Here is a 27662-nt window from a genome sequence, read left to right as displayed (position 1 = left end):
TTGATAACCACATATGCTTCTATTCCATAAAGGGTGCTGTAATTTTCCCAAGATAATTAGGGAAATAGATCACAAAATCTCAGAGATTTTGGCATCATGTTAATAAATTTCTCCATTGGTTCACTGCTTCTCTCTGATATCCTGACTGTGGAAGAGGTGAATAGAAATTTCCAATTGCCTTCCTAAGGTCGAGGTTTCCAAATGGAAGTCTAGCACAAAATTGTTTGCAGACAAATCTAGCATCCTTTCTGCATCTGTTGTCATACAAGATCATATATGTCACTGAGAATGTCTCATGCTTTGAATTACAGATTACTGCCTCAGAGTTCCCTATGCACACATGCAGCTGCTCTTTCCTATGAAGCATCTATTTCCTCTTACAGATTTGTCCAAGAGAGGTTGCTGAGCCAAGGCAGAGGTGATGTCATTGCTGTGGATATATTTGGGGATTTTTGAGCACCCCCAGGATCCACTCTTGTCAAACTAAAGAGAAGCTGGAAACACTTTTCCCCCCACTCTGTCTCTGCAGATACTCCCAAGTCACTTCTAAAGAGCACCTGTGTAAGAGAAGAAATTCCCCAAATAGAAGGAGTTTTACACACATTTTCAGGGGTAAGAGCTAGAAGAAAAGCTGCCACCTCACGGTGTCTATTTTCCCAGTGGAGAAGCTTGTGCACACTTCCACATTGCTAGTGTTACAAATGGAGCTCTAGAGACAGGGTACACCTGTCCAGACCTAGATTTCAGCCCAGTAGCTGAGCCAACCTGCTGAGCCATGCTGCCTCTCTCCTGCATGTGATTGAGGGAATTGTTTTGCAATCAAATAAAACAATTGATTTAAATCCAATGATACCAGCTAATGACATGTTAAGGGCAAACAGTGTGTAGGACTGATCTGTGTAAATGCTGCTGTGAATTTTTTCAGCCCACATCTTGTGAGTGAGGAAAAGATGTTTCCTGGAGTAGGCAATTATTGCATCTTGGGTATTATGGGACAGAGGTTTCTTTGGGTCCAAATGAGTGTGCACTGCAGTTTTCTGACAGTCTTACAGCAGCCTTCACCCCATCAATGTCCTCTCCTAGGAGATTAGCATCCAATCAGCACTATCTTGCACTAATGACAGAGGTTTTACAGTTTTAGGGAAGTTCTGTAAACATGGACACGGGAAAAAAATCCTAAAATGCGTTATCAGTATTTAAGCTGTTTGGCAGGTGTGTGGATGTGCTTCGCTGTATTTTTACACACTTATCAATCAGCTCCAGGATTCTCAAAGTTGTCTAGCCAGAAACAACCGTATGTTTTTGAAACTGGGGCAAGTTAATTACATTGGTGGTACTGAACAAGTAGCTTATTTATGTAGTTCAATAGATAGATTTTAAAAATCACCAGCTTCTTACCTCTTCTACTTCCATAATTTAAACCCTTGAGCCTGGACTACAAGTGTTGCTTGATAAGGGCCAACAGCTAACATGACTGCTAACCTTGTTGTGACTGTTAAAATACATTGACAGGGGTCTCTCTTCTGAAAGAATCATATAGAGTGCTGAATAGCTGCCTATCACAGAAAAAATAACCCAACAAGTTAGACAATCTTCAGACCTTTGGTACATGCTAATTATGGTATGAATTGTGTGAATTTCATTTGTACTTGCGTATTTATATATATCTCATTAATTTGTTACAAAGAGGGAAAAATCATTACTGTAGAGTCAAATTGCCTGTAAATGACTTAAGGAATATGTTAATGATCCTGCTCCAAATGAATAATAATAACACAGGTGCACTTGAGATGTGATCATTTAACTGACAGCACACAGCTTCTAATGTCTTGAATATCCATGATAATGGTGATGTCATAGCAGCCAGTTAAAATAATCGCTCACATCCTCCATTTAATACACAGGAGAACTGTGGGTATAATTCCCATATAGAGCTATTGCCTTGCTTATTTAAGGAATGGTTAATTTACAAACAAATCAAGAAGTCACTCTGCATTGACTTTAATGCAATCTGTTTCCAGTAAAATGTCACGGTATTGTTTCCAGTAGAAAATAAACATCAATGGCAGAAAGGTGTTACTGCACCAATTTGATATGACAGTGTAAAGGAACTTAGCTCAGAATATCTGTGTTTAATAAATATATGAACTGAACTTCACCTGCTTTGCTACTGATATCCAGCTAAACCTTTTGTGTTTGCTGCTTTAAAGGTGCTTGTAGCTCAGTTCCCTCTGAAGCTGATGCCTGTGAGGAATCAGAGATGTGTGCTCTGACGTACACAAAACAGCCGCAGTCTACAGATGTGCCGTCCCATTAAGACAAGATTTGACCTCGGTAAAGGCCAGTCTTCTTCTGGGCTTATGTCCCACGTCATTTCACACAGCTGTGCAACACATTCAGCTTTTCAGTTGTATTTGTGGTCAAGATCAGATTTTAAGATTTCAGTCCGAAATTTAAATAGTCTACCTTGAATATGCAGGAGTTCAGAGAAGGCAGCAGTGTGCTGCCTAGGTGTTATCTCCATGATAATAACAACGAAACTGGAGCAGGAGCTAAATATAGAACAGTTTTTCTGCATCTATTTCATGTGTTGTCATGTAATTAGAAATAGATGAAGAATTAAATCTCTAACCTGTAATGAGCTTTATGAGGAAAACTTAGAGAATTCCTAATGTAAAAGGGCTTTTTTCTAGTTAAGGTTAGCACTGTATGCCTTGAGAAGAACACTACCACCTTATTTAGAATAATAGTACCGTATTGATGCAGGTTATGTTAGCAGCAAGAGTCTGTGCTAAGAGGGGGGAACTCTTGAAGATATCAGTTCCAAAGCATAATAAAACAGGTGCATCTTAATAGGTCTACCAGGATGTTTTAGCTGTTAGCATCTTCTAAATGCTTCTGCTGAGAAACCCTGTTTTCATAACAAGGTTGGTGAGTATTAAACCTGTGATAATTCTTGCTGGGATTACTATAATTTATAAAAACAATAAAAACCTGCTAAAAAACATTTATGTATTTATAAATGTTATAATCCAGGGGTCCCACTGATATTTGTGGTGAAGGATATGCCTAAGGGCACATAACCCTGCTTGTACATTGCCAGGACTGCAATCTGGTTTATGACAAAACAGATTCATTTATCTCCAAATAAATAAATTACTTTTGTGAACATTTAGAAACATTTGCATAATTAGGCTGTAAGATCTTAGCAGCCTTTTCATAATAATTAAACTAATCTAATCTTGGACAGGGTAAACAGACTTACTAGGCTGAGAGCAGCCTTCAGGCAAGGAACTTACTACATTCTACAGGAACTGTAAGGCTGATGATGTTTGTTAATTATGCAGAGCTTTTACTCCCCAGTAATAGCAGCGTTTGTATTGCCTGAAGCTCAGATAGCTACTCCCAGGCACATAAAATTAGGCTCTGAATTTTTTTGTCATTCTTCAAAAAACCCAACAAAACAAAACAAGACAAAAAACAAACCCCAAAACACAAAACCACAAAACAAAACAAAGAAGATACTTCAAGATGATTATACGCCTTCAACAAGGAGGCATTAACCTTACAGCGTTGGATCCTGGAGCCGCACACAATTGGCTCCCTCTGCAGTCACATGGTCCTGATTATCTTCAGACCTGGAGTCTTTCGTGCCATAGAGAGACACAGAGTTGTGAGGCTTGGTAAAAGAAGAACAGAAGATGCCACTTTATTTTCTGAAGACCTCAGAAGAAAAGATTGAGAATATCAAATAGGTCTTACCCAGGACAGTTCTCAGTCAAGCAGTCAATCAAAATTTATAACCATAAATCAAAAAAAGAAAATCAGAAATAGTACCTAGAAAATTCTGAAAATATGTTCTTTCTTTAAAGAATCTGTCATCTTTATTTAGTTTTATATGAGCCACCAGTCCATGAAGACTTCAACTGAGACATAAACTCAAGAAGAAGAATTTTTCTGCTTTCAAACAGGGCATTGCATTAACAAGGATAATATTCAAGCTCTACAAGATTATTTTTTAAAAATCATCTCTTAACAAAACTGTTTTGTAGACAATAATTTAATTTCTAAATATTATTTTCCTCAAAACTGGACATGCAAGGAAATTCTGATTTTTTTTTCTTTGTGCTTTTTTTCATTTAGAATATTTTTATAAAAACAAATCCACTAGGTTAGACCTAAAAAGGCTGATTTATAATTAATAATTTTTTTCCTCAAAATTTGCATTCAAGTTCATGATGCATTACCTTTTTTGTAAAAGATTTAATTATATAAAAATAGAAATAAATGTACAAATAGTTTCTATAAATATAGAAATAATTTTTCTATATAAATACAGAAATAGTGATGCCTGACCCCTTCAAGGCAGGTGGTTAAACTGTATGAAAGTTGTGTAACATGAAGCATTGTCTCTAATAATCATGGGCTGGATTTCACTGGTACCAAGAAGTAGAATGCTTTAGGAATTTGTCCTGTTCATTTTAAAGATCGTTCCCTGAGTAAATGATGTTAGATGTCAGAATCTTTCTCTTCAAACAAGTTACATCAGGATTTGCTTATGAAAAGGGATTCATGGATCTGAATAACCACCAGTCTTTTAAAGCCTTGAAGGCCAGAAGATCTGGAACAGGTGATGCATCAGTGGATGTTTTTTTCCATAATAAATGAGTGGCTGAGGCAAGGAATTGGCAGTAATTTTTTTCAGCTTTTGCCTGCTCTGGCCTGTGCAGCTGAGCCATCCAAAGATAGTGTAATGCGTGGATAGTAAGCAAGCATCCCCATTCCAACTATTTTCTTCACAAGAACGACGCAAGATATCAATTCCCCCACTGCAGTCTGAACTACCCTGCTTCAGGCCTTATTCTTTTTTACTATGCTTTTTATTCCCAGGCACATTATTTCACCAAATTTAGGGAGTCCAGCATGTCTGCCAGTCAGTGCTATAAGCTAGTGGGGTTGTTGCTGTTCCAGTTAACATTTTGTGGTATTGCCAATGGCATGAATTCAAGTACCACATGTTGTTCTTTATTAACTTTCATGAGGGAATAATACAAGATTCTTATATCAGTGATATTAATCAGAAAGAAAATCCTGGTTTAAAGCCATGAATTGTGTAAACAAATGTTGCTCTCTAGTCTCCAGGTTGCCTTCCAAAAAGTTTCCTTTGACAACCCAGGCTAAAGACCTCTGAGCTAGAACAGTTTATCCCAAATGCTGCACAAAGCCTGGAAATAAGGATACAAGGGACTGCTCTGGGTTTCCTGGTCGCAGGAACAACTCCTGGTTCTTGTGAGGAGCACAGCTTCACCTGAAGCCCTATTCCTCCTCTCTGCAGTGCATTGCATAGCTATGCAGTATTTTTATGTGCCAGAAATACAGAATACATTTAGGCTAGAGGAGTTGCCAAGGCTGGACTACCAGATTTCCAGTGTGGAAATGTGGTACTGTGGCTGTTGTGGCTTCCACTCTTAGTGCCATTTCATACTGAGTCACTGCTGAGCCCCTGGACTAGTGCAGGTCAGAAAAGCGAGCAGGAGCAACTCCAAGCCTCTTGTCCTGATCACAGCAGGAAATCTAGGAAAAGTCACATTGCTGTGTGACAGCACAGTCCTATGCTGTTAGTAAAGAACACAGATTTTTAGATTATGATATGGAAAAAACTGCATTATATCTAATATTTGGTGTCTCTGGTTATTGATCGCCTTTGATAGTTTATATCTTTAACATGAAGCTAATTATCAGATTAGATTTAATAGGTACATAACTTGAAATTTTAGGAGCTGCTTGTATGTTGCTGTTCAGTGTATTTGACTATATACTGTGCAATGCAATATGCACCTTCATCTGCCTCACTTAGCAATAGAGGTAAATGAGCCCCCTCTTTTTTTTATTTTATCCTGCCCTTCTTGAATTTTTAGCTAAATTGTGGGGAGAACATGACTGACTGCTGTTTTTCTCTGTGGGGACAAAGGACGACGGGGATAGAGATGGTGCCATTCTCTCTGCTCACCAGTCTCTTGGTGTTAGAGTTAAATTTTCCCTCCCCTCCCCCTTATCTCTTCAGAAGAATGAGAAAATGGTACATAAGCTGCTACTTTGAGATACAGTTGATTCCTGGTTTCTGTCTGAGTAGGTGCAGTTATGTCTGCTGCTCTTTCAGGACAGAATGTGAGATTTGGGACAAATTGGCCCATCAAACCCATGTACCATCTATTTGAAAAATGGCACAGCATGCTGAGGACATTAGATGCATCTGAAGATTGTGTTGAGTACATGTATGTGACCACAGATAATTAGAATAACAGGCTTTTTTATAATTATAGTTTTATGAGAAATTTGCATTGTTATTAGGTGATCTATTATGGACTAGGAAAAAGCTTGGTTTATGAAGATAATCCACATATTTCAATCCCTATATAGAAAGAAATGCCATTCATAGCTATAGCTTTTTCTCCTATCTAGCTCTGACTTGATGTTAGAATTTCATTGGGTGAACTAATTTCAGGGCTTAAACCCTGAATAGTTGAAGTACTAAATATTTTTTGTTAGTATAAAGCTCATTTTCAACAATCACTTGTGATCAATGTATTCTACATTATTTTTACCCTGTATATTCCTTGAAAATGATATTTTAGGAAAACTTGGTATATACAGGTATCATTCTCTTGAGAGTTTGAAAGGGGAAAAAATTCAAAAATTGTCAGCTTTCTTATTTCCAACACTTCAAAGCATTTACTAAAGATATGTTGACTGGATTTCTGTATAATTTTGTGTAAATGATTTATCTTGTCTGGTCCAGAATGTAAACTTGCTAAACATTGCAAATTAAGGATTTTTTATGGGGAGAAAATGCTTACTAATTTGCATTATAAACAGCAGCCCAATTTCAGGCAAGCTATGCTTTTATTTCAGTAGCGTTAGAGACAGAGAGCACTAATTACAGAGTGGGAATTTTCAAAGGTGGTTAGAGCATGGGCCAATGACACAGATCTCCTTAAATTCTTTAGATTGTTTTGAAAAGTCAAGATGGTTTCATTCTCATTCCTTCAATGTAATCTTTACAAATTATAATAGCATCTTGATGATCCTCTTTCTCATGAAGTCACTGTAATAATTTGGGACATTTTTTTTCTTGAATTGTATTATGTACTGAAAATTCACACAATTTCATGATTGGTCAAAAAATTTTTTTTTCTTCAAGTTAAGAGATTGGGATCACTTCATAGTGAAGGGAATCAAAACTTAGTATGTCCATCAAAAGCAGTTGAATAAAATTTTAAAAAGCAATAGTAATCCCTAAACTCCAGAACTCAGTGGATGCAGGTCTAAAGGTTGACTTATACTCATTTTGTGACATGTCACATTTCTTGCTTCTTTGTATTTTATTTGTGTACCAATGCCAAAAAGTGCTACAGATGCATAGATGACTGGGGAACAGTGTACCAAAGCAAGTTATCAAAATATACAATATTGACCAGAATGATGTCAAAGAAAAAGATTGAAATGAGTTGGAAGCAAAAATATCCAAGAAAAGTGAGACTGGAATCATTAGACTAGCATCTCAAGAAAAATAAGATACACAGCTTTCAACTGTAAGTAAAAGTTTGTTTTTACTGAATGTCATGACTAGTGACTGTTTGAATTGTTAATGAATTCCATTTCAATCAGTTTAAAATTCTTGGAAGAAAATCTGCTGTTTAGAAGATGTGAAAGAATGTAGATAAATTCAGCCTGGGTGAAGTGAAAACTCAGTTAATCCAATAAAACAGTAAGTGTCTGAAATGAAAAATAGTAGCACAGACCTGATTTTTGTGATCCTTGATGTCTTTATTTGGAATAACTTCAGTCTAAATACATCTACTGTATGCACAGCAGAGGCAGGATTGTTAGGAGTCTGGTCTAAGCGAGCAGGTAAGAAGGGACCTGCCTACTAAGGATATAGTGCAAATTATCTCATCAAGGGGGAAGGACAGGAAATACAGTAGGAGCCTGAGCTGGCTAAATCAAGAGCACTTCCCATACTTCAAACATGAGAAGGAGGATTGCACGAAGTGGAAACTAGGTCAGCTCACTATGGCAAACTGCACACGTATAAATCAGGCACTGCTTGTGAGAGAGGGAAGGCTGTCTGAGGGGACAGTGGAAGGGTTCAAGTGTTGAGCCTTTTCTGCTGGATTTCAGGATAAAGGTCAGCTGCAATAAGGTAGCCTAAGGCCAGCAGCAACAGGGGAGAATAAGGAAGAAACAGGTTTGATAGCCTGTATAAAATTTAGATGTTTTCATGCCAGCTGGGCAGGTGACCTTTGCTCTTGGTGCTTAATGGTCTGGTTGGTGAACTCTCAGAGCCTCTAATAGTTATCTGCAGGAACTTCTGAGGGGCAGGCAAGTTACTTAGATACCAGAAAATGTAAATTTAGTGATTATGTAGAAAGAGTGGGATAAGTGAGGAATTTATTGAAGACACAGTTTCTGGAAAGACACTAAAATATATAGAGACATGTACAGAGCAGGTATGCAACAGTTGTTCACCACAAAATTCTATGTTGGGTGAGCATCCAAAGGTTTCTGTTCTGGATCAGGTATTATTCTTATTTTCATTAATGACCTAACCAATGGGCCTGTCTATTACATTTGCAGGTGCTACAAAACTAGAAGGAAGTGACACACTAGGTTTACAAAATACATAGGAGAGCATAGGAGAAATTAAGAGTTTTGTAGAAAATGATATAATGGGCCACAAGTTAGAAACAAGTAAAAACTGGTGAGCTCTTGCAAAGCTTTCAAGTGATGGATTGGGATACAAGCACGTGGAATAATGCTACTTTAAGCACCAGGAGGGTCTGGGCAGGACTATTTGAGGTAGTTGAACAGTCAAACACAGGCAGAGAGGGACAGCACTATATGCAGCAAGAAGCAGTGTCTTCCAGGGAAAGCAGGAATGAGTTGGATCCTTCTTCATTTGGAATAAAGTGGTTGTGCTGAGGTAATGATATATTTAGATAATGCTCTTCTGTGTTTTGGATCCATTTTCCTAAGTTGTGTATTCTTTGGCAAAAAGCTGAAACTCTTTTCTTGAAGATCTGTTTCTTGTCTCCACAGTTTACTGACAGGCTCTGAGGAGGTCAAAGCATTTGGGGTGCTGGTCTCCTGACCAGAACCAGAGTTGTTACAGACAGTTCTGGGAAGGGGGCATGAGAGGATAGTCCATTTGATCCCAGTGACAGGAAGAAGACAAACAGGGGTAGGACTTGAAAGTGCTCCATTTAGGAAAAGTGGGAAAGCTTCTGAGAAGGATGGCTGACCACAGACTGGCAAGCGCATTTAAAATGGCTTGGATAGTGGAGTCAGTGAAAGGGACATTTGACTTAGAACTTCTTCCAGGGAAGACATCTGCTGCTTCTTTCACAGGACCATAGTCTACAATGAGTGTGTCATCTGTTGAAATGGTTATCCCAGGCTCTCCGGGAATAAAGAGGCCTCTTACAGCTTCTAAAGTATCCAAGAGCGAACTGTGGGCGTTCTTGTATTAGTCAGATGCCCCCGCTGCCCGCAGAAGAAAGAAGTGCTGCTCAAAGTCTAACACTGCACTGATCTGTGCCTTTGGAGCAGTCTAAAAGTCTGTGAGTTGTCCTTATCTGTACTTGGCTGAAGCAGGTGGTTTTTTTTTTTTTCACTTGATACCACATGCTGTTTCTGCCTCAGCACCTCTTTACATCTGTCAAAGTGATCTTGAGCTCTACTTCCTTCTGCAGTATCTGCATCTTCTCCTTCTCTGCTAAGCAGGCAGAATAAGCCTTTGTGGCCTCTGCTCCTATTTCAGTGGGGAAGAAAAGCACTCCAGTTTGTCCCATCCTAGGCTTGATATCATTGGTGAGCAGGTGTGAACAGGCTCTGTTTGGTTAGGACTGGGGTTCATGTGCAGTGACGAATGTTTAGGTAATTAAGAATTTAGAAGATGTGATGCCAAGTTTAGGGTATAAACTCTGTTCCATGGAAAAGAAGTGAGAAGATGTGACAACTGCCCTTTGAATGCTGAGAGGTGTTTTAGAAATGGTATCCTACCTTTTGTATGTTCAAGCATCATTTGTTACTGCCTACAAAGAAAGCCAGTTTACACTAGATGCCTAGGTTTTAGGTAGCTAAGGTAAGGAGAGATTAATCCCATCATTATCAGAGAATAGTTTAATTCAGTAACAACTAGATAAAGCTTATGCCTTTAGAAATCCACTATGAACTCCATAGATCACTTGTGACTTCAAGTGAAATCTTTTCAGAGCCTGGATATGTTGCCTTTATTACTGTTCTCAACTCACCTGCTGCTTGCTTTTTCATTGCAGCAGCCTGGAAGGCAGCTTTCCTTATACTGCCTGAAGAGTGAGTGTGAATCTTCCTCAGGTACATTAATTCTTCTGTAGAGAGGACATCCTTAACAGAAGAATGTAATCCTCTGCTTCCTTGTAATTTGCTAGGTGTATGAGTTCTTTCTGAAAATTTTCTTGTTTTAATTAACTTTACATTTTAGCAAAAACCCACAGAATGATTCTGAGCTGTAAACTGCCAATGCAGATTGGGCATCTTATCTACCATCTCCACAGCAGTGTGTACTTGAGCATCATTGACACCAATTTCTCTACCCTGTGTAATGAAAAATTAGTATCCCAGATATTTAATCTCTGCTTTGAATGGTTATGCTTTCATACCACTCAGCATTAAGGCAGAAAAACAACTATCAAAGTGAAAATCATATCTTAGAGCTGTGTAACTGAGTAGCTGGGAAATGTGTAGCTCCTTCAGTTTTGATATAGAGCTTCCAGTCTTTATTTGTACTGCACATTAGTCCATCCCTTGGTTTGTAAAAGTGTAGCAAAAATTGCCCATCTCTTCTGTCCTGAATGTTTTGCATACTCTGAAAGGTTTTAACCTCAGGCCATTTTTGTAGAGGGTGAATATTCAAAGCATGGTCCTTCTTATCTCTTTGACTGTTGATAAAAGCAATATTCTTACTAGTGATCTTCCTTTGAGCTTTCCCTTTAGCAGGGAGGAAGATTTATTCTTGGGGTACTTGGACTGGGTAGCCTGATGTGAACAGTCTTCAGATGCAGTGACTACTATTGCCAGTGTAGAAAATTATATTGCATTAGAAATCAAAGATTCAAGCAGAAGTAGAGGGCTCATTTGTAAAAGAGCCAAGTTAAAAGGTAACTGCTCTAGTAATTTGTAGGATGTCTAATTACAGAAGTTATGCAAATAAAATCTTTTGATTTTTCCTTGTAGTCCTACTATGTTCTTCCTTTGGGATCTGTCTTGACATAATGTACAGAGAGTAAACAAAACAAAACTAGCAAACAGTAATATCACATTTCAAAGTAATTCAGTGCATGGACAGTGTGCTGGTGAGTGGATTTTCTGAGGGTTTTGTCTGTTTCGTGGTTTTGATGGGTTTGTGTATTTGTTTTTAAACCTTTGTCCTAGCAGGTAAGACAGATAAATGTTCACTTTCCTTTCTCAATATGGGATCTTGGAAGAGTTCATTTCCAGTCTCTTATACTGTTATGGGAAAAGCAGAATGATATTCTTGGCTGACAACAGTGCAGTTTCCAAACGTTACCATGGTGATCACCTATGTAACATCACTACCACTTTCCACAACAGCTCAATTTAAGATTCAAGTTGAATATTTCCATGATTATGGGAGGGTAATTATTTCATTACTCAAGGGAAGAAGATTTAGGAGGTAAATAGCTCTTCATTAGTTCTTAAATGATTTCCCCAGTCTTTTTAGGCCACAGAAATGCCAAATATTAAAGTGACAGAAACAGAGGGTCAAATTCTGATCTCCCTCTTCATCTTGCCTACCTCTCAGCCCCTTCTGAGCAGCCAAGAAAGTAGAAACATTTCTACCCATTAAATGCTCTTGAAACTTCAAACTTTTGGTGTAAGGCTTTGTCTTTAAAGGTTGTCCTTTTTTCCCAGGATGTCCAGTTTTTTTCAAATATGAAATACAGCTGAAGTCCAGAAGAATTGTGGGTTGGATCACTGACCACTCCATATAACTTTGAAAAGTCACAAAAACAAGTTGAAGGGAAGTGAAGCACCCGAAGTTCTGGCCTGTTACTCGCAAACTTCCTTGTTTTAACTGTAGATGTTAATGTCTTTTATGGCTAGGATAAGCCAGAGCCCATTAACTGCTTTCCTGTTTTTTTAATTCCTTCAAAATTTGAGGAATCAGGAACTTAGACTACAGAGTAATTATGAGGGAACTATTGATACCTTCTGTTACTGGTGGTGATATTTTGTGGAGTTTATGTGCACATTTTAATTGAACAAAACCATCCATTTATAATTAGAAGTGGATGTATAAAACTAAGAAATGAAATGTTAAATTCTACTGGGAATTTTATAAAAAGTTAACCTTTATTGTTAATTGCACAGGGACTGTCTTCTACTAATTAAATCAGAGGTGGAACATCAAATAGGTTTTACAAATAACTTAATGGCTTATAAACAAATAATTGCCACAGCAAAATAAGCACACATAACAGAAAGAAAACAATTATATTGTAACACTGTTATTAATTTGTCCCTTCATGTTATAGAATATGCAGGTCACAGGAGACTTTCATTAGAGAAGAAAGCTTTCAGATACCTCCCTTGGAATCATATTGTTTGTTAGGAACCAAGGGTGAACTGATTCATGATTTCCTTTGCCTGTATTTTTATGTTTTCCAGTGAAAATAAATGAGTAGCTTTACGTAATCACAATAAGACATCTCAAGAGTAGTGGCTCAGATTTTTTTAGATTATATCACCAGGCTGCCAAGGTTTTGGGACACTACTAATATGTCTAGACAAGCAGCTGTTTGTGTTGTTTTGGCTGACTTTCATTGTGTTCCTTTATTTTTTATGGCCCAGGGTTCAGCAATGATGCAACTCCGTAATCAAGTGATTGGGAATATAAAAGACCCAGGAAAATACTGCAGTGTTATGCTAAATCAGACTGAGGTAGAACATGGCTAATCAACATTTTTCTGTTTTGTATGCCATTTCTCAGGGATATCTTCCAGAGAGAAAGACTACGTCACAGTGGAATTAGCTGGAAAATGCTTATTTTTTTTTCCCCAGAAAAAATTCATTTGTGGAAGGAGTTTTTTTAGTACCAGTTTTGTTGATACTTCATCCGACTGAGGAAACAATTCAGAATGCTTGCCTGGAAACCTCAGATTCATGCCCTACCTTAGTCAAATTGTGGACTTGCAAGTGGTTGGCTGGACTGTCTCACAGAGATTTCTCAATATAAATTTCCATTCTGTAAAGCTATCACTTACCCATTAGCTCAGAGACACAGGCACAAGGCCAGCATCTGCCTCCTGAACAGTTTAAACATGGTTCCTGGGCTTGGACTGTGGCGTGCTCTCTTCTGGAGTTACGCTGGCCTCAGGAATTCGTGGTAGGAATGAGCCTGAAGGGTCCCTTGCAGCTCAACAGTGAGCATGACTCCTGGCTGAACATCCCCACAGGGTGCTGTTGTCGCATCCTGTTTGAGAATCCCCTGTGAAGTCCCTGATGTCTTTCACTCTTGATGACATCGAGGTGCTCTTGACCTCTTGGTGTGTGTTATAAGTGAAAAAGAGTAGCTTTAATTGAAACTTTTACAGAAAAGCACTAGCATAGAAGAGTAATATATTAAAGAAGAGAGATCCTGACATTTTTACTCTAATTTTCCATGGAAAAAATTCCAGTATTTTGTTAGTAGCTGTTAGAACAGGAAAAAAAAGTTTTATTAACTTGGCAAAGTAACATTGCAACAGAGCTCCACTCAGGAGCAGACACCTTCTGGAACAGTGCCACCTTTGCCCTTAAATACTCACATGTGTGGTAGCTGGTTAATAGTCACTTAAAGGTGACAATGCAAAGTTTCAATATTGCAGCAAGATACAATGTGCATTACAATGAAAAAATTCTATTTGAGATCAAGACTAAATTAGGAAAGCTTCTACAAGATAGATGCGTAGCACAAAACAATTGATTTTTCATAGAATCAGAATCATTTAGGTTGAAAAGGACCCTTAACCCATCAAGTCCAACAATTAACCCAATACTATCAAATTCATCTCTAAACCATGTCTCTGAATGCCCTGTTTACACAATTTTACACCCCTCCAGGGATGGTGGCTCAATGGCTTCCCTGGGCAGCCTCCAATGTTGAACAAACCTTCACCTTTCTGCAAAGAAATTTTTCCTAATATCCAATCTAAACTTCCCCTGGCTTAAGGCCATTTCCTCTTGTCCTATCTCTTGCACGGACAAGTAATGGTGTCATCTTTAGAGCTGCCTGCAGTCACTACCAGCTGTGATTCACTGTTGGCCAGTTGCTAAATTTATTTTATGTTTTCCTAGCAAGGCAACAAGATTCTACCAGAGGAGTATACAGTAAGATAGAAAAATACAGCTGGAACAGAAAGGTAATGCCTGGTAGGAGGGGAAATATTTCACTTGAAGTGCCTGCTAAACTGAATACTTTCTGTTCTCACTCCTGTGTAAAGTGGAATTTATGCTGTTATGCTATTTTTGTTCTGAAGAAGAATGATTTAGAAGACTGCCAGGGGTGTAAACTGAAAAAGGTGTGATGTCTGAAATTAGGGAAGGAAAATGAAAAAAATAGCTGTTCCTGAGTTTGAGCTTCCCATGTCTACTTTATCTGACTGTTCAGGCAAGTAACCAGCTTGGACACAATTCAGCAAATTATTATTCACACACTTAGTACAGATTATTGTTATATACTCACTGAAGTAAAGCACATAGGAGAGAAATTATACTTCATTTAGCACAACATTTCTTTTTCAAATTAGTCTTGTTTAATTTCCTGTTGAAAAATAATATTTTGAAGTAGCAGTGGAATCCTGACCAATGTAATAAGAAAAAAACCTTATATTAAATTCCTAGAGCTGTGATACCTCTCAGAAGTCTTCCTACTTCTCTGTAGGCTGAGGTTTCTTCATGAATGATCATGCAGTCTGCCTGGTACCTCCACCACATTTTACAGGTTCTTTTTCTCTCCCACCATGTTTTATAATAGCATGTTTTTTTTCAAGACACTGTAATCAAGTTGTATGATTTTGCATTTCAGCACTAATTATCTTACTTGTCTTACTGCTTTTTCTCCTTATACAGAAAAGAAATCATGGCAGCCATTCAGCCTGGATTTGTCATACATGAGAATTCACAGTATTTAATTATCTTGTAATTTCCTCCGTTGTTTTCAATATATTTTCCTTCCTTTATTAAATATAAAATATTTAGTGTTCAATTGCAAAGATATTGGGGCATTTTGTCCCTTTCAAAAGGTTTCCTGACCGTTGTCCTTATTATTAGTCTATGGCATATTTTATTTTATTCCAACCAAATTTCAATGAGCTAGTAGAAAATGTTCAACACAGTTGAGAAAGCTGTTCAGAAGAAGGTGGAGGAGACCCCTCTCATGTGGTTCTGAGTAGAAAAGCTCCCCAAATTCCAGAGTGTGTGAAGACTCAAATGCATCCTCTGGGTTCTACCTTCAGGATGAGGGTAGCTGTCAGAGTATGGTGAAAGGAGGACAATGTGTGCTGCCTAGGAACCACTGCAAAAGCATTGTTTTGCAGCCAGTTTACTTTTTTGGTTGACCTTTATAATTTTCAAAACTAATAGGATGAAATATTTAAATGTTCTGTTTTAAAGCATATGCTGGTATCCTGCCATTTACCTGTAAGTTCTCTTCAGTGTTACAAGAGAAGGAAACTCACTCAGAACTACAGTTTCAATAGTTTTTAAAAACTAATTGAGTAATATAATAAGACCTTTTAAAATGCTATTTGTAAAACTTGTGGTAAAATCTTTAGGAAAGAAATAGTGATTTTTATCTTTTCTGCCACTTTAATATTTTTTAAAGAATCTCATGTGATTTTCCAGTATCATAAAAAGATTCAAGCTTCAACTGAGCACACAGAATAAGAGAACATGAAATGATTTCTGCTATCTCAAGGAGTTATACAGAATAGAATATTTCAGTTGGAAGGGACCTACGATGATCACCTTGCCCAGCTGTTGAAAATCTGAATACAAGTGTAAGAATTTGCAGCACATTGTACATAGAATAGAAATTTTGCAGATTTTCATGGACTCTGAATTTAACAGAAGGATAATTGCTCAGAACTTAAACACTGAATGAGAGAACAGAACCAACAAGTAAAATCTAAAACCCAACAATGTGTCTCTCCTAACATCACACTGCCTCTATTTCAATGTTTATTATATTTATTACATCTTGGGAGGCATATAGACCTGTTTTTTAGTTGTTTTTTTTAGGAAGTTATTCATCAGACGAGTTCTGTTTTTTCAGGTAACATATCTTTAGTCTCAATTATGCTACTGCCTAGCCTTGAGACTGAAGGCTCATCTCAGCAGTTCTGGTAAAGTAGAGGGAAATATGGGAAAGTCACTGAGCAAACAATTGCCTCTTTCTTTTTTTTCTGTTTTCAGAAAACAAAAAAGCAAGCTTTTTGACATTGGTGTAGCTGAAGGAACATAGGACAGTCGAGGATTACCCCACCTAACTCATGGTTTATGTGGCTCTTTACCAGATGCCCATTGGTAAAGTATAATGAGTGGAATAATGAGCACATGTGATTGTATAAAATTTTTAAAATTGTGGCTCCTACCTAAAGGAGAGTGAGGGTATAATCAGTTGATTGATTTGTAGCTAATATTATGTCTGTTGAGATTCATATATTTGTTACTCTGTAGTTAGAAAATAAATAATTAAGATGTAGGGTGGAAAGACATGGGAATTTATTCTGTGTGCAATTAATTAGCTTATTTGCTCCAGTTTATTTTTGATCAAATAGAAGATGCTGAAAGAGTATAAAATAAGGTCCCTAATATACTCTAAGGACCTGTTTCTGCCCCAGTTGACATTAAAGGCCAGTTTCCCCTGATGTGACTGATGCCCTAATTGTCTGGGTTGACACTGATGGTTTCTCATTTCTCAATTCCAATAGCTTTGCTCTAGATAGGATGTTGGGATGATTTCAGCTTTCTAAGCAGGGATCACATGAAAAACAAATATTTTAAATAGAAGATTAAAGAGCTGGAAGAAGAAAATTATGCAGCAAATAGATGGTGACTATCAAGCTACCTTGTTACAGGTGAGAACATGCAGGGAAGAGGGGTCTCTCTGTGCCCATTTTTGATGTGGGGGAATGCATTTGCATTCCCCAGGTTTGATGCACTAACTTTCCTTGCTGGGAGTCACAGAATTTAATAATAATTTTAAGAGAACCATGTTCTCTAGAGGTGACTTGTTTATTTTTAACCCAAAGCCCACCATTAACAGTTTTTTTAACCCGGTAATTTTGTTACATTTTCACCTCTTTGGTATTCATTTTATTAGACTTGAATGCAGCCTTGCTGCACTGTGATTCTTCCTCTCTTTTTTTCCACATGGCTGCCTGGTTTGCAGAGGATGCCTCCTTACAGATGTGTTCCTTCCCCTGACAAACAATTACCCCTGTTCCCCTCTGCAGGAGGCCATTAGGACATCATCACGGGTTCTGCTAAGTCATCTCACAATCACAGTTTTGTGCAATCACCTCTCATCTGAGTCTATCTGGGCATATGCCATGCGGGGAAACTAGCAGTCACAAAATGCAGCACCTCCAGGCATATTATTTGTTATTTTGGTCCAGGAGTGTGACAGATAATGGCCACTGTCTGAAGGTCTCATTGGCTGCAGGGACTGGCATCGTATGCAGAAAATGCGGAAAAGCCGGGTTGAGTGAACACGTTCCTACTTAATAACAACAAAAGGGACAGTTTTGTATTTTGCTGCAGATAAAAGCACTTAAAAGGCCAACTCAAAAGGTAATGTCTGGAGAATTGTTCCACTGAATAGACCCACAAACCTAAATTTATGTTGCATCTGTTCTTTATTACTTATTGTTTATGAGCTCTGTGTGCAAATGGTAAATGTGTCAATAATTTGCTTCACATTTAGCCTAGTTATCATAATGGAGCTAATTTAACATTATCATACTAATGAAATACCACAAAACTGGACATTTTTAAGCTTAAATGTGCCAATTATTAGGAGATAGTCCTTAAAATCCAGATGTGTCAGGTGGGTCCTTCCATGCTAGACTAAGAAGAGCAGAGAGCTCTGTTACTTATAAACAATTTGAGAGGCTGTTCACACTTTCCCCCTAGCTGTTCACACAGTTCTAACTGGTGTTAAAAAAAAAAATCTTTAATTAAATATTATGATTCCAAGGATTGTGTTAGACCTTGAAATAAATGTGCCCAAAACTGTGGGTTTTTTGATAGAAAGGAACCAGCTGTTTTGTGGAAGATTCTCAGTCTGCGTAAATGTTACAAACTGCTGAATTACTAAAAGGTCCCTTGATATATGATCTCATGTTGCTTAATAGGCCTCAGATTACTTTGGGGAAAAATGGGTTTTATTGTGTTAATCATATGAAAACGAAGTTACTAATCCCTATCTAATTATGAGGGGTTTTTTTAACTTGTAATAATATCCTAATTATTTCCTCTTATTGAAACAAGTCTTGTTCTTAAAGTAATCCTCAAGAAAGCATATGGAAAAATATCCAATGAAATACCTTGGTTTTAATTTTAATTTACGTGGGTTTTGAACCATTATTTTTTCTTATTGTTGTTTCGAATATTATCAACACATATTGTTTTGTATTGTACTCTAACAAATTCCTCTTCTTTTTTGACAGCTCTCTGAGCAGAACCTTAATTCAGGTTCCATACAAAATGTTTAGTTTATGATATTAAATCAAGTGAGTATAGACTCAGGACAATCAATCCTGAAATAAATCACAGAACAATGCAATTTAAGATTATTTGACTGCTGACAGGCAGATGATTAGATAGCATAATCATTTCCTGTGCTCTGTCTACCTCTGAAAGTACTCTGGTTTTGGATATTTTCTTCTGCAAGGTGCAAGAGACTGGAAAACCTTGTGGTGGGGGCAGGGAGGGAAAGGATAAGACTGTTGAAGATAAGAAAGGAAAAAGAATTTATGAGTAATTGTGTAGATACCACTGAACAACGTCTTAACCTCATGCCCAAGTTAAAATGCCTTTGCAGCAAATGAGACTGAGAACTGCAAAGTGAACCTTGTAGTCAATGGCAGAAAAAAAAACCCCATGGTTTTCCTGCAATGAGCTCATCAGGGAGCTCCTCCCTAATTTAGGCTCTAGCTTGCAAAAAAGTCTTTTTTTTTTGTCTTTTTTTTTTTTTTTTCCTCTGACACTATTAGATCAAAACAGTACCCAGGCATTAGACAGTATTTATTAGCTTGTAAGGCCAGAGATAATGATCCCATTCAATCAGAACTCATGAATAATTCAGCAGTCCCAACTCCACATAATTTCTGTCTTTACTTTTAAAACCAGTAAAGCACCATTTGCATTGCCTTTTTGAGGGGAGGGGAAACGACAGTAAGCAGAAAAATAAAGCAGATTTTTTTTCTTTTGGTTCTGCTTCTCAAACATATTCAGCTCTTTTAGAATGCTGTCTCCCTTCCCTTTCTCCCCTCCTATCTCTCAGAACAAAAACGACGTCAGAATAAATATTAATCATGATACTATTGAGAAGATGCTGTACACTAATTATTGTCAAGAATAGTGCTACCCATATTTATAGAGGATTTTGTAATCACTGCAATTTGTTCAGTATTGTTACTTATACTAGCTGCTATGAAGTAATTACAGGTTTTTCACTTATTTTTTCTTTTTATGTGTGTGTGTTTTTTGCTGTTGGTGTTTTTTTTGTTGTTGTTTTTTGTTTTTTGTTTTGTTTTGTTTTTTGTGTTTTTTGTTTTAAAAGAACACCCCCACTTTTTATTTTTAGCCTCTGAGAAATGAAACATTCTTTCTGTGAAATTCATTTCCTGCTGCTGAGCTGAAGAAGCCCAAGCTGATGTGGTACCTGTGAAGCTGAGGGAAAAGTGCTGGGTTACATATCCCACTGAATGGGAGGCACAGGATAAATCTGAGGTTTTCAGTATCTTGGAGCCTTTCTTTACGTCCCTTGCCCAGCTTAGTCACTAAGTGTTACTTATTGTAACAGTATTTGCTTATATTTCAGGGCAGGTCCCACACTGCTTTAGCTATTCCTCCTTTACTTAGTGCCCTTTGCTTCTTCAGGTCATGCTGAATAAGATGATAAAGATTTATTCTGTAGAATTTTGCTGCTGCTTTATAATCCACTTTTGTATTTCATGTGTGCTAAATTGTGACTGCAGTGAAGTGAGTATTACATAGCTTGGTCCCTCTCTTGGGCATCACAGTAGGGACCGGGTCCCCTTAGTCCACAGAGCAGTTCTGGGGTGAGCCTACCAGGGGGAGAAGGCTGTCATTTGCAGTGATGCTCCCACTGTGCTCCTGAGTGGGATCCCTGTAAATAACTAGCATGTTCCAAACACTAACTATGGTCTATTAAAATATTCATTACCTTGCTTACTGGTGTGAGCTTCTGTAAAGAAGAGGGATTAGAGATCTCTTATAAATCAATTATTTTTTTTTGTTATATACACAAACAGCTTTGCTGAACCGTGGGAAGGAAGGAGAAGCATTTGCAATGACATTCTGATCCTGTCAACAGCACTCTACGAGAATGCATTTCTCTGACATCTCTGTTAACGCAACTAATGCAGATGTCAAGAAAGTCATCACGTGCATGTGTAATGATGCGGCAGAGTGGCTGTACACACTGAATTCACATCTACCATGCAGTGGGAAATATACAAATTATCCTTCCATTTTTGTATGAGTCATTGGCCTGTCTTTCCATATCTAGGATGATATCCATGGAAAAGGAACAGGAAGAATGGTTTTCCTGAAAAGCATTCTAATAGCTGAAGCTTGAGTTCTAAATGTACTGGAGAGTACATGTCCTTACTGTGGGTGTACTTGATGTGCTTCTTTATCAAGTAGAACAGAAAACAAGTGAACTAAAACCTAATTATTTTCCTTCATGAAGTTATGTCAATGTTTGAAAAGGGAAGAGGCATTCTGTCCACATTTGAACCAAAATGTTTAGAGGGCAAAAATGCAGCAGCTTAGCAAGCTGCATCTTAAGAAAAGACTGTCAATAAATCCGGGGGGACTGTGGATATATTTGTTAACTTCCAGTCTCAGTCTGAGTGCGAGTGTTTGTGTATTCATGTCAGTCATTAATTAAAGGCCTCTTGGGAGATTTTAAGATCTTCATCTTGGATTAGTGAAACTGAGTAAAAAGACAAATTGGGCTTTGGAAATTGCCACAAAAATTGAGAGTAGTAAGTGAAAAGGGTGTTCTGATTCAGACATCATTGATTTCCTCATAGGTATCGTGGTATCAGAACTGCAGGTTTAAGGGACATCATCAACCAAACGTTTACACTGCTAGTAGAAAGGCTGCAATGGTACTTGTATTAATAGTAGGTGTCAAACAGCAAGAAACCCCAGAAATTTAGGGTGAAGGTGTGTTCAGTTTAGCACAAACTATTGTAGTGCTCGTGAACTTTTCCACCAGTTTTCAGTTATGTCTTTGCAGAGGAGTTTGAAATTGAAGTATGAAAGAAATAATACATATACAGCTGAATGTTCAGGCTGAATGTGTACCTCTGATCAGCTCTCACCTTTTGAGGAAACATCAATAAAAGTCATGGTAGAGAGGAATATGAATGTGATAGGGAACTAAATATGAATGCCTGAGTGTTCTGGTGAGCTCTGAAAGTAAAATCAGATCTGTGGAGTGGTACAGGTAAGGCCTCAATGTTCATCACAACTGCTGTGGATTTCAGTTCAAGTGCCTGTCTAGGTCCCATGGGCTGAATGCCCTTTAGCAGCAGGTGCACAGGAGATGCTTTGGGTTTCATCCAGATTGTGCAGCCTGAGAGTGCCCTGCGGTATGAGGCAAAATGTGGTGAATGGGGATGACGAGGTAGAAAAACAAATTCTGTATTTGAAACAGAATGCTGATGTAGACATACCCTCTGAAATTCTGCAATGCTGGTAGCTATTCTAAGTGATATAAGGCTTAGGTAGTTTCCACTGAGCTCAGAGGGGTTTTACTAGTATTGGTGTTTGTGGGAAAGGGGATCAGATACTGGTTTTTGCCAAAAAAGGAGATTCTGGCTTAAGCCTTTGTAAATTTACATGTCAGCACATGTGACTCTGATTGCCAAACAGGAATCTAAATGTTCAGCCACCAGATGTAATTCAAACCATATGAAATATTTCTGTAAAGTAAATGAAGTTTCACATGTTTCACCCAGGGCAAATTTAAGCAATTGAGTAACTTAGTATGGAAAGTCCTTATAGTTGAAAAATAAACACAACAACAATGATAATATGTGAACAGAATCCATGTTCTTTATTGGGATATATGAGGCCCAGCATCACCAGCCAGACAAGGGAAGGACTTGTCCCGCTCTGCTCCGAGCTGGAGCAGCCTCACCTTGAGTGCTGGGGGCATTTTGGGCACCACAATGTAAGAAAGACACTGAACTCTTAGAAAGGGTCCAAAGGAGGCTGTGAATGGTGAAGGACCTTGAGGGAGAGCCGTGTGAGGAGTGGCTGAGGGCACTTGGTCTGTTCAGCCTGGAGGAGACTGAGGGGAGAGCTCAGTGCAGTTACAGCTTCCTCTGAGGGGGAGAGGAGGGGCAGGCACTGAGCTCTGCTCTGTGGTGACAGGGACAGGAGCCGAGGGAGTGGCCTCAGGTTGTGTCAGGGGAGGTTTAGGTTGGGTATCAGGAAAAGGTTCTTCCCCCAGAGGGTGGCTGGGCACTGGAACAGCTCCCCAGGGCAGTGGTCACAGCAGCAGCCTGGCAGAGCTCAAGAAGTGTTTGGACAATGCTCTCAGGCACTGCTGTGGTTCCTGGGGATGGTGCTGTGCAGGGTTAGGAGTTGGACTTGATGATCCTTGTGGGTCTCTTCCAACTCAGAATTTATGATTCTGTCATTTTCCTTATCCTGAGCTGTATAATTCAGCACACAACTATCACAGCATTACTTGCTACTGCAAAATCTACTTTGTAATGGATAACGATGTATACACAGCCTGGCCCAGGGACTTAAAGTCATTATACTAAACATAATTATATGTATACCTAACTTCACATTTGAATTCAGTGGGGCACAGAGGTGCACACAGTTGAACAAGCATGTGAGTAATGATTTTCCAGAACAAAACACAGCTTAAATCTTCATGGTGCAAAGGTCAATTATAATATGCCCTGAATGTTTGTATATGAAGCATTTCCCTCTTCATTTGGTGGGGGAGTAATGCCATTTTTGTTGTATTGCCTTGCTTAGATGGTTTCTACAGAACAGGCAAAAGTTTAAGGTATTTAGAGTCTTGCTCCAGACTCGTAATGCCAAAAATTTCTACCCCACCATCCCATTTCCTCCTTCATTCTTAGATTGCTCAGGTTGTCTTGCAGTGTTTATGAGAAACTCTGCCTTGTACCAAGCTGTGTATCAGGAGTTACCTGCAGCAGTTTTATTTTCAGCACTCTCTGCAGCAGTTGTACTGACACACACCAGAGTGCAGAAGTAAAATAACCTCCAGCTTTCTCCCAATGTCAAGTGTCTCAGCATCAGAGTTCAGCATTTGAATGTTCTGATCTCTTATAGGATTCCTGAGTTAAGCAAAACTATGCTGTAAAGTCCATTCAAACTCCACTAATGGTGTTTTTAAGCCTTTGGAAGTTAAAACATGATCCTAGTTTCTCTGAAGATGACGGGAGTCCTGCAATTGACTTCAGTGGGATTGGGCCCTAAGTCACTAAATAACATTTTCCATGGTAATAATTAATAACAGCAGTTTTGAAGCTAAAGAAATTCTTAACTTTTTTTTTTTTTTGGTAATGCAAGTATCCAAAATTGCAGGTGGATTTAGGAAGAGAATCAAACAATTATCTGAGGTATGTTCAAGGATGACAAGCTCTGAAATCAGGACACATCCAGAGCTTCAGGCTGAGTGAGACACAGTAGGATGGATTAAGAAATATCAAATGCTGTAAGAGAAAGGTAAGTATTATTGATTGGGGGTGGGCTAGGAAAATAATATGCTAATAAGATGCATTGCAGAGGTCTTAAAACCTGGCAGATGCATTTTTCTAGGGGGATGTTTGTAGTGTGAGGGGTTGCAGAAGATATGTCTGAAAGGAGACTCAAGGGGAAGTTTAGTCAATCTTGGATGCTTTTTTAAAATATTGTCTTGCCTTGTGGTTAAATAATGAATGCAAATCTCCTTTCATGGATTTAAAGCCTTGATTGCTGACATGGGAAAACCAGAAAGGTTTTGTTGTTTTTTCTTTTTTTTTCTCTTTTGTAAAATAACACCAAATGACATGGATATCTCTTTGTTCTCACATATGAATTTATCTTTGTTTTAGGATAAAAGGAGCACCAGATGTGACTGGGACTGCATTAGCAGAAAAGAGCTGTGCAGAGTATTGTGGTTTTCATTTGTTAGGGTTGTTGGAAACATTTCTATAAGTGTCTTTCAGCAGACAGCAGTGTAGCTTGAAGCTTGGGGTTCAAGGAAATTGAAAAATACAATCAAGTCTCTCTCTGATTTAGGAACAGAGCTGTGCTGTGATGTGTACAACAGTGCACCCTGGCTATTATCCAGTTTGGTTTCATTAATTCCAGTAGTCCTTCCATATGCAAATTTATAACATCACATAATATCAATCACATATTGAATAGTGCCATCATATCCAGTTGCAAACTTTGCACACAGTCTGGAGGCAGAATTTTTGTTTTGATCATATACGATACTGTGCTAAATTGTGTGGTATTTGTTCCATTCCCAGCACAGTGATTTGGCTTTTCCCAAAGCCCAAGACAGGGGATTCATCTTTCTGAGATTCTGGCCAATCTCCTCCCTGTCTTGTTCCCATTTTGAATAAAATGAATTCACAGTATGACAATGTAAACAAGAAATGGGGGATCAACCCTTCTGTGATTATGAACAGACTATACCAGACACAATTTACCCTTCTTTTTAAGAAATAATCTCAAATTATATTCTGTTTACTGTAGAGTTAGAAGCAGTTGCTGTGCAGGCAGTGATTCTGTAAGTTACCACCCATCAGCTGGCTTTTAGTAATTGCTTGTTGTGCTCCCAAACTTGTAGAAATCATGAGACAATTTAGGTGATGTCCTCAGTTGATGAAACTGATCTGTTATTCCAAAGTAACCTTGCTTTCCATCAAAAGAGACACTATCTCCCCAAGGAACTTGGAAATGTAATACAATAGTACTTTACCTGATTAAACTAAGTAACTGAGTGGGAAGTAACTTATATTACATGACTTTAAAGAATCTGTCTATTAGCTGCTCTATTATATTGCAGCCCTCATTAGCAAGATAATTCATCATACTGGAAAATGTGGATTGTGCTTTATGAATTAGTATAATAATATTCTGCACCTGGTAGTTATTAATTCTGGTTCAGTCTGATTTATCATAATATTAAACTATGCAATGTTTGAATAAAAAAGAAGTTAGTTTTCATGTTGTTCCAAGATACGGTGTGTAGAATGTTTCAGAATAATAATTAGATATTGGATACTACTATATTTTCTGAGGCAGAGATAGTGATTGCTTGAAAATTATATTTAAATGACCTTACTCTGCTTAGAAACCATATAGCCTAAATTGTACCATCCATTGCTGCTGGATGAACCTCTACAAGAACATTTCTTTCAATGAGAAATGACACTATTTTTGCTGACAGTTTCTGTGTAATAATAGTGTTAGGTTTTGCCAACGAGCTACAATTGTTTCTAATATGACAGTTTGTTGAATTGTTGAATTTTGAATGGAGAGTAATTGAAAATGTACATTACTGTGGACTTCACTGGGTGAGGCAGGGGAGGGTGGAATTGGAGTTTGCTTCTGGCTCTAGTCTTGTTTAAAATGCACATGATGCAGTTCTGATTGTGTGAACAATTTTTTAAACCAGTCTTAGAAAGCAGTCATTTACCAGCAGTTAGCAGGGAGATTATGCTGGGGAGATGATACAAAAATGTGTATATTGACTTAAATTGAGATAGATTGCTTTAGCTTATTCTACATGCTATTTCTAATAATATTGAATGTCTGTAACAATTTCCCTCAGAGAATCCCAGAATTCTTTATAAGTGTTTAATAAATTTTCTTTTGAAAAACAAAACATGTCAGTGTTGAAAGCACAGGAGCACATAGTAAAGTAGTTAGCAGTGAGAAGAGAGTCCAGGTTTGTTGATTCCCTGCTTTAGCCTCTCTGTTGGGACACTTTTCCCTGGGGCTGTGACAGAGTCAAGGCAAAGTTTGATCTGAGATATTGCAGTGTCTGGTAGAACAACCTGGCACACTTTTACCAAGGAGCTGGCAAATTGATTGTGTGTCAGGTGGTAGCTGAGGGTTTAGGTTGTGTTAGTGACAGAAGAGCTTGATTCTTGCTGTCAGAGACTGGAGGCAAGTTCTCCAGTGAGTCACACCAGGCTTCTTATGGATCTACAGCTCTGGGTGTCAATGGTATTGCTCTCAACCCTCACCAGGGCCTGGAGAAGAGAAAGAAATACTGCGTAGAGCATAGAAGATACACTTGTCTAATGCTGTGCTGCTGGCCCTCTTCCTCTCAGGATAGCTAGTGTCCATATTTTTATCCTCCCACCATTTCTTTACTGTCTAAAACTCCTTTTTGTGGCCAGTCTCTTGCTCAGCTTTGTACTTGGGACTCTAAGGGAAAAACAGTTTAGAATCTTATGCTTGCCCTGTATTAGGGTAATTACTTTATTACTGTGCTTTGGAGAAGCTTGTCAAAATCTTTAGGTAAGCACCTATGGAAAGCCATGGTCAGCTTCAATTCCCTTCTTGTTTGAAGCCTTTAAATAAAATTAAGTCTTCCACTGGTAGTGTTGCCAATTAGAAAAGACATTCCTTAACTGAATTACTATATGGTATGATGTAAGTAATAAATCAAAAAATTCACATAAATTCATATGTGATACCATGTCAATTTTGCGCTTTATAATTTTCAAGCTACTTTTCAATAATAATTTTGTCTGCATTTCTAAGTATCTCCATGTGCAGGGGTATCTTATGCTAAGTTTATTCATGGTTCACATCACAAAACCTTTCATTTGTTTAAGAACTTGTGTTCCTAAAATAAATACAAATGTCTTTGTTGGAGTAGGGTTTTCCATTTATGCATATTGCATTGTTTAAAGGGTAATCATTTGTACACACTGGAAATATACAGGTTTTGATTGTATTTGAGATGCTTCTAAGATTAGAGCAAATATGAGTCTCCATAAATGGTCTAACCTACAGAGCTGTGAAAAGAATGGATTTTCAATTTTCTGAACAAAATGAACTCCCCCAAATTATTTTAGCTCAAGTGAAACATTTTTCCAACCTGAAATGGATTTTTAACATCTTTCTGATATTAATTTCTGTCAGTTTAAAATACATTGTACGAAAAACTCAATAATGCTTTCAGAAACATTGAAATAAAATGTTTCAGAGTTGCACGTGTTCTGGATTTAATTTTTTTGACCAGTGCTGCCTGGTGAATTAGGTCCAAGTTGGCAGATAGGTATGGCAGACCTGACTGCTTT

General features: G+C 38.0%; 1 protein-coding gene across 6 annotated transcripts in view; it reads left to right on the top strand.

Moving 5' to 3' along the window:
- Positions 1-27662, top strand: part of LOC111933216 (uncharacterized) — a 211215-nt gene that overhangs the window by 132075 nt on the left and 51478 nt on the right. Inside the window, exons 7-11 of one of the 6 annotated variants that reach the window (XM_086843551.1) lie at positions 16516-16595; positions 17034-17180; positions 17721-17895; positions 23683-23852; positions 23938-24078. The gene's annotated coding sequence lies outside the window, so the exon portion shown is untranslated. Of the gene's footprint in view, positions 1-2210; positions 3518-7407; positions 7593-16515; positions 16596-17033; positions 17181-17720; positions 17896-23682; positions 23853-23922; positions 24079-24446; positions 27573-27662 lie in introns of those variants that run through there. The other 5 variants (XM_086843545.1, XM_086843548.1, XM_086843547.1 and 2 more) reach the window with 5 other exon arrangements.

Source organism: Cyanistes caeruleus, chromosome 10 (assembly GCF_971803275.1).
Source record: "Cyanistes caeruleus chromosome 10, bCyaCae1.hap1.1, whole genome shotgun sequence".
Classification (NCBI taxonomy): Eukaryota; Metazoa; Chordata; class Aves; order Passeriformes; family Paridae; genus Cyanistes; species Cyanistes caeruleus.
This window is presented reverse-complemented; position numbering and strand designations above follow the sequence as displayed.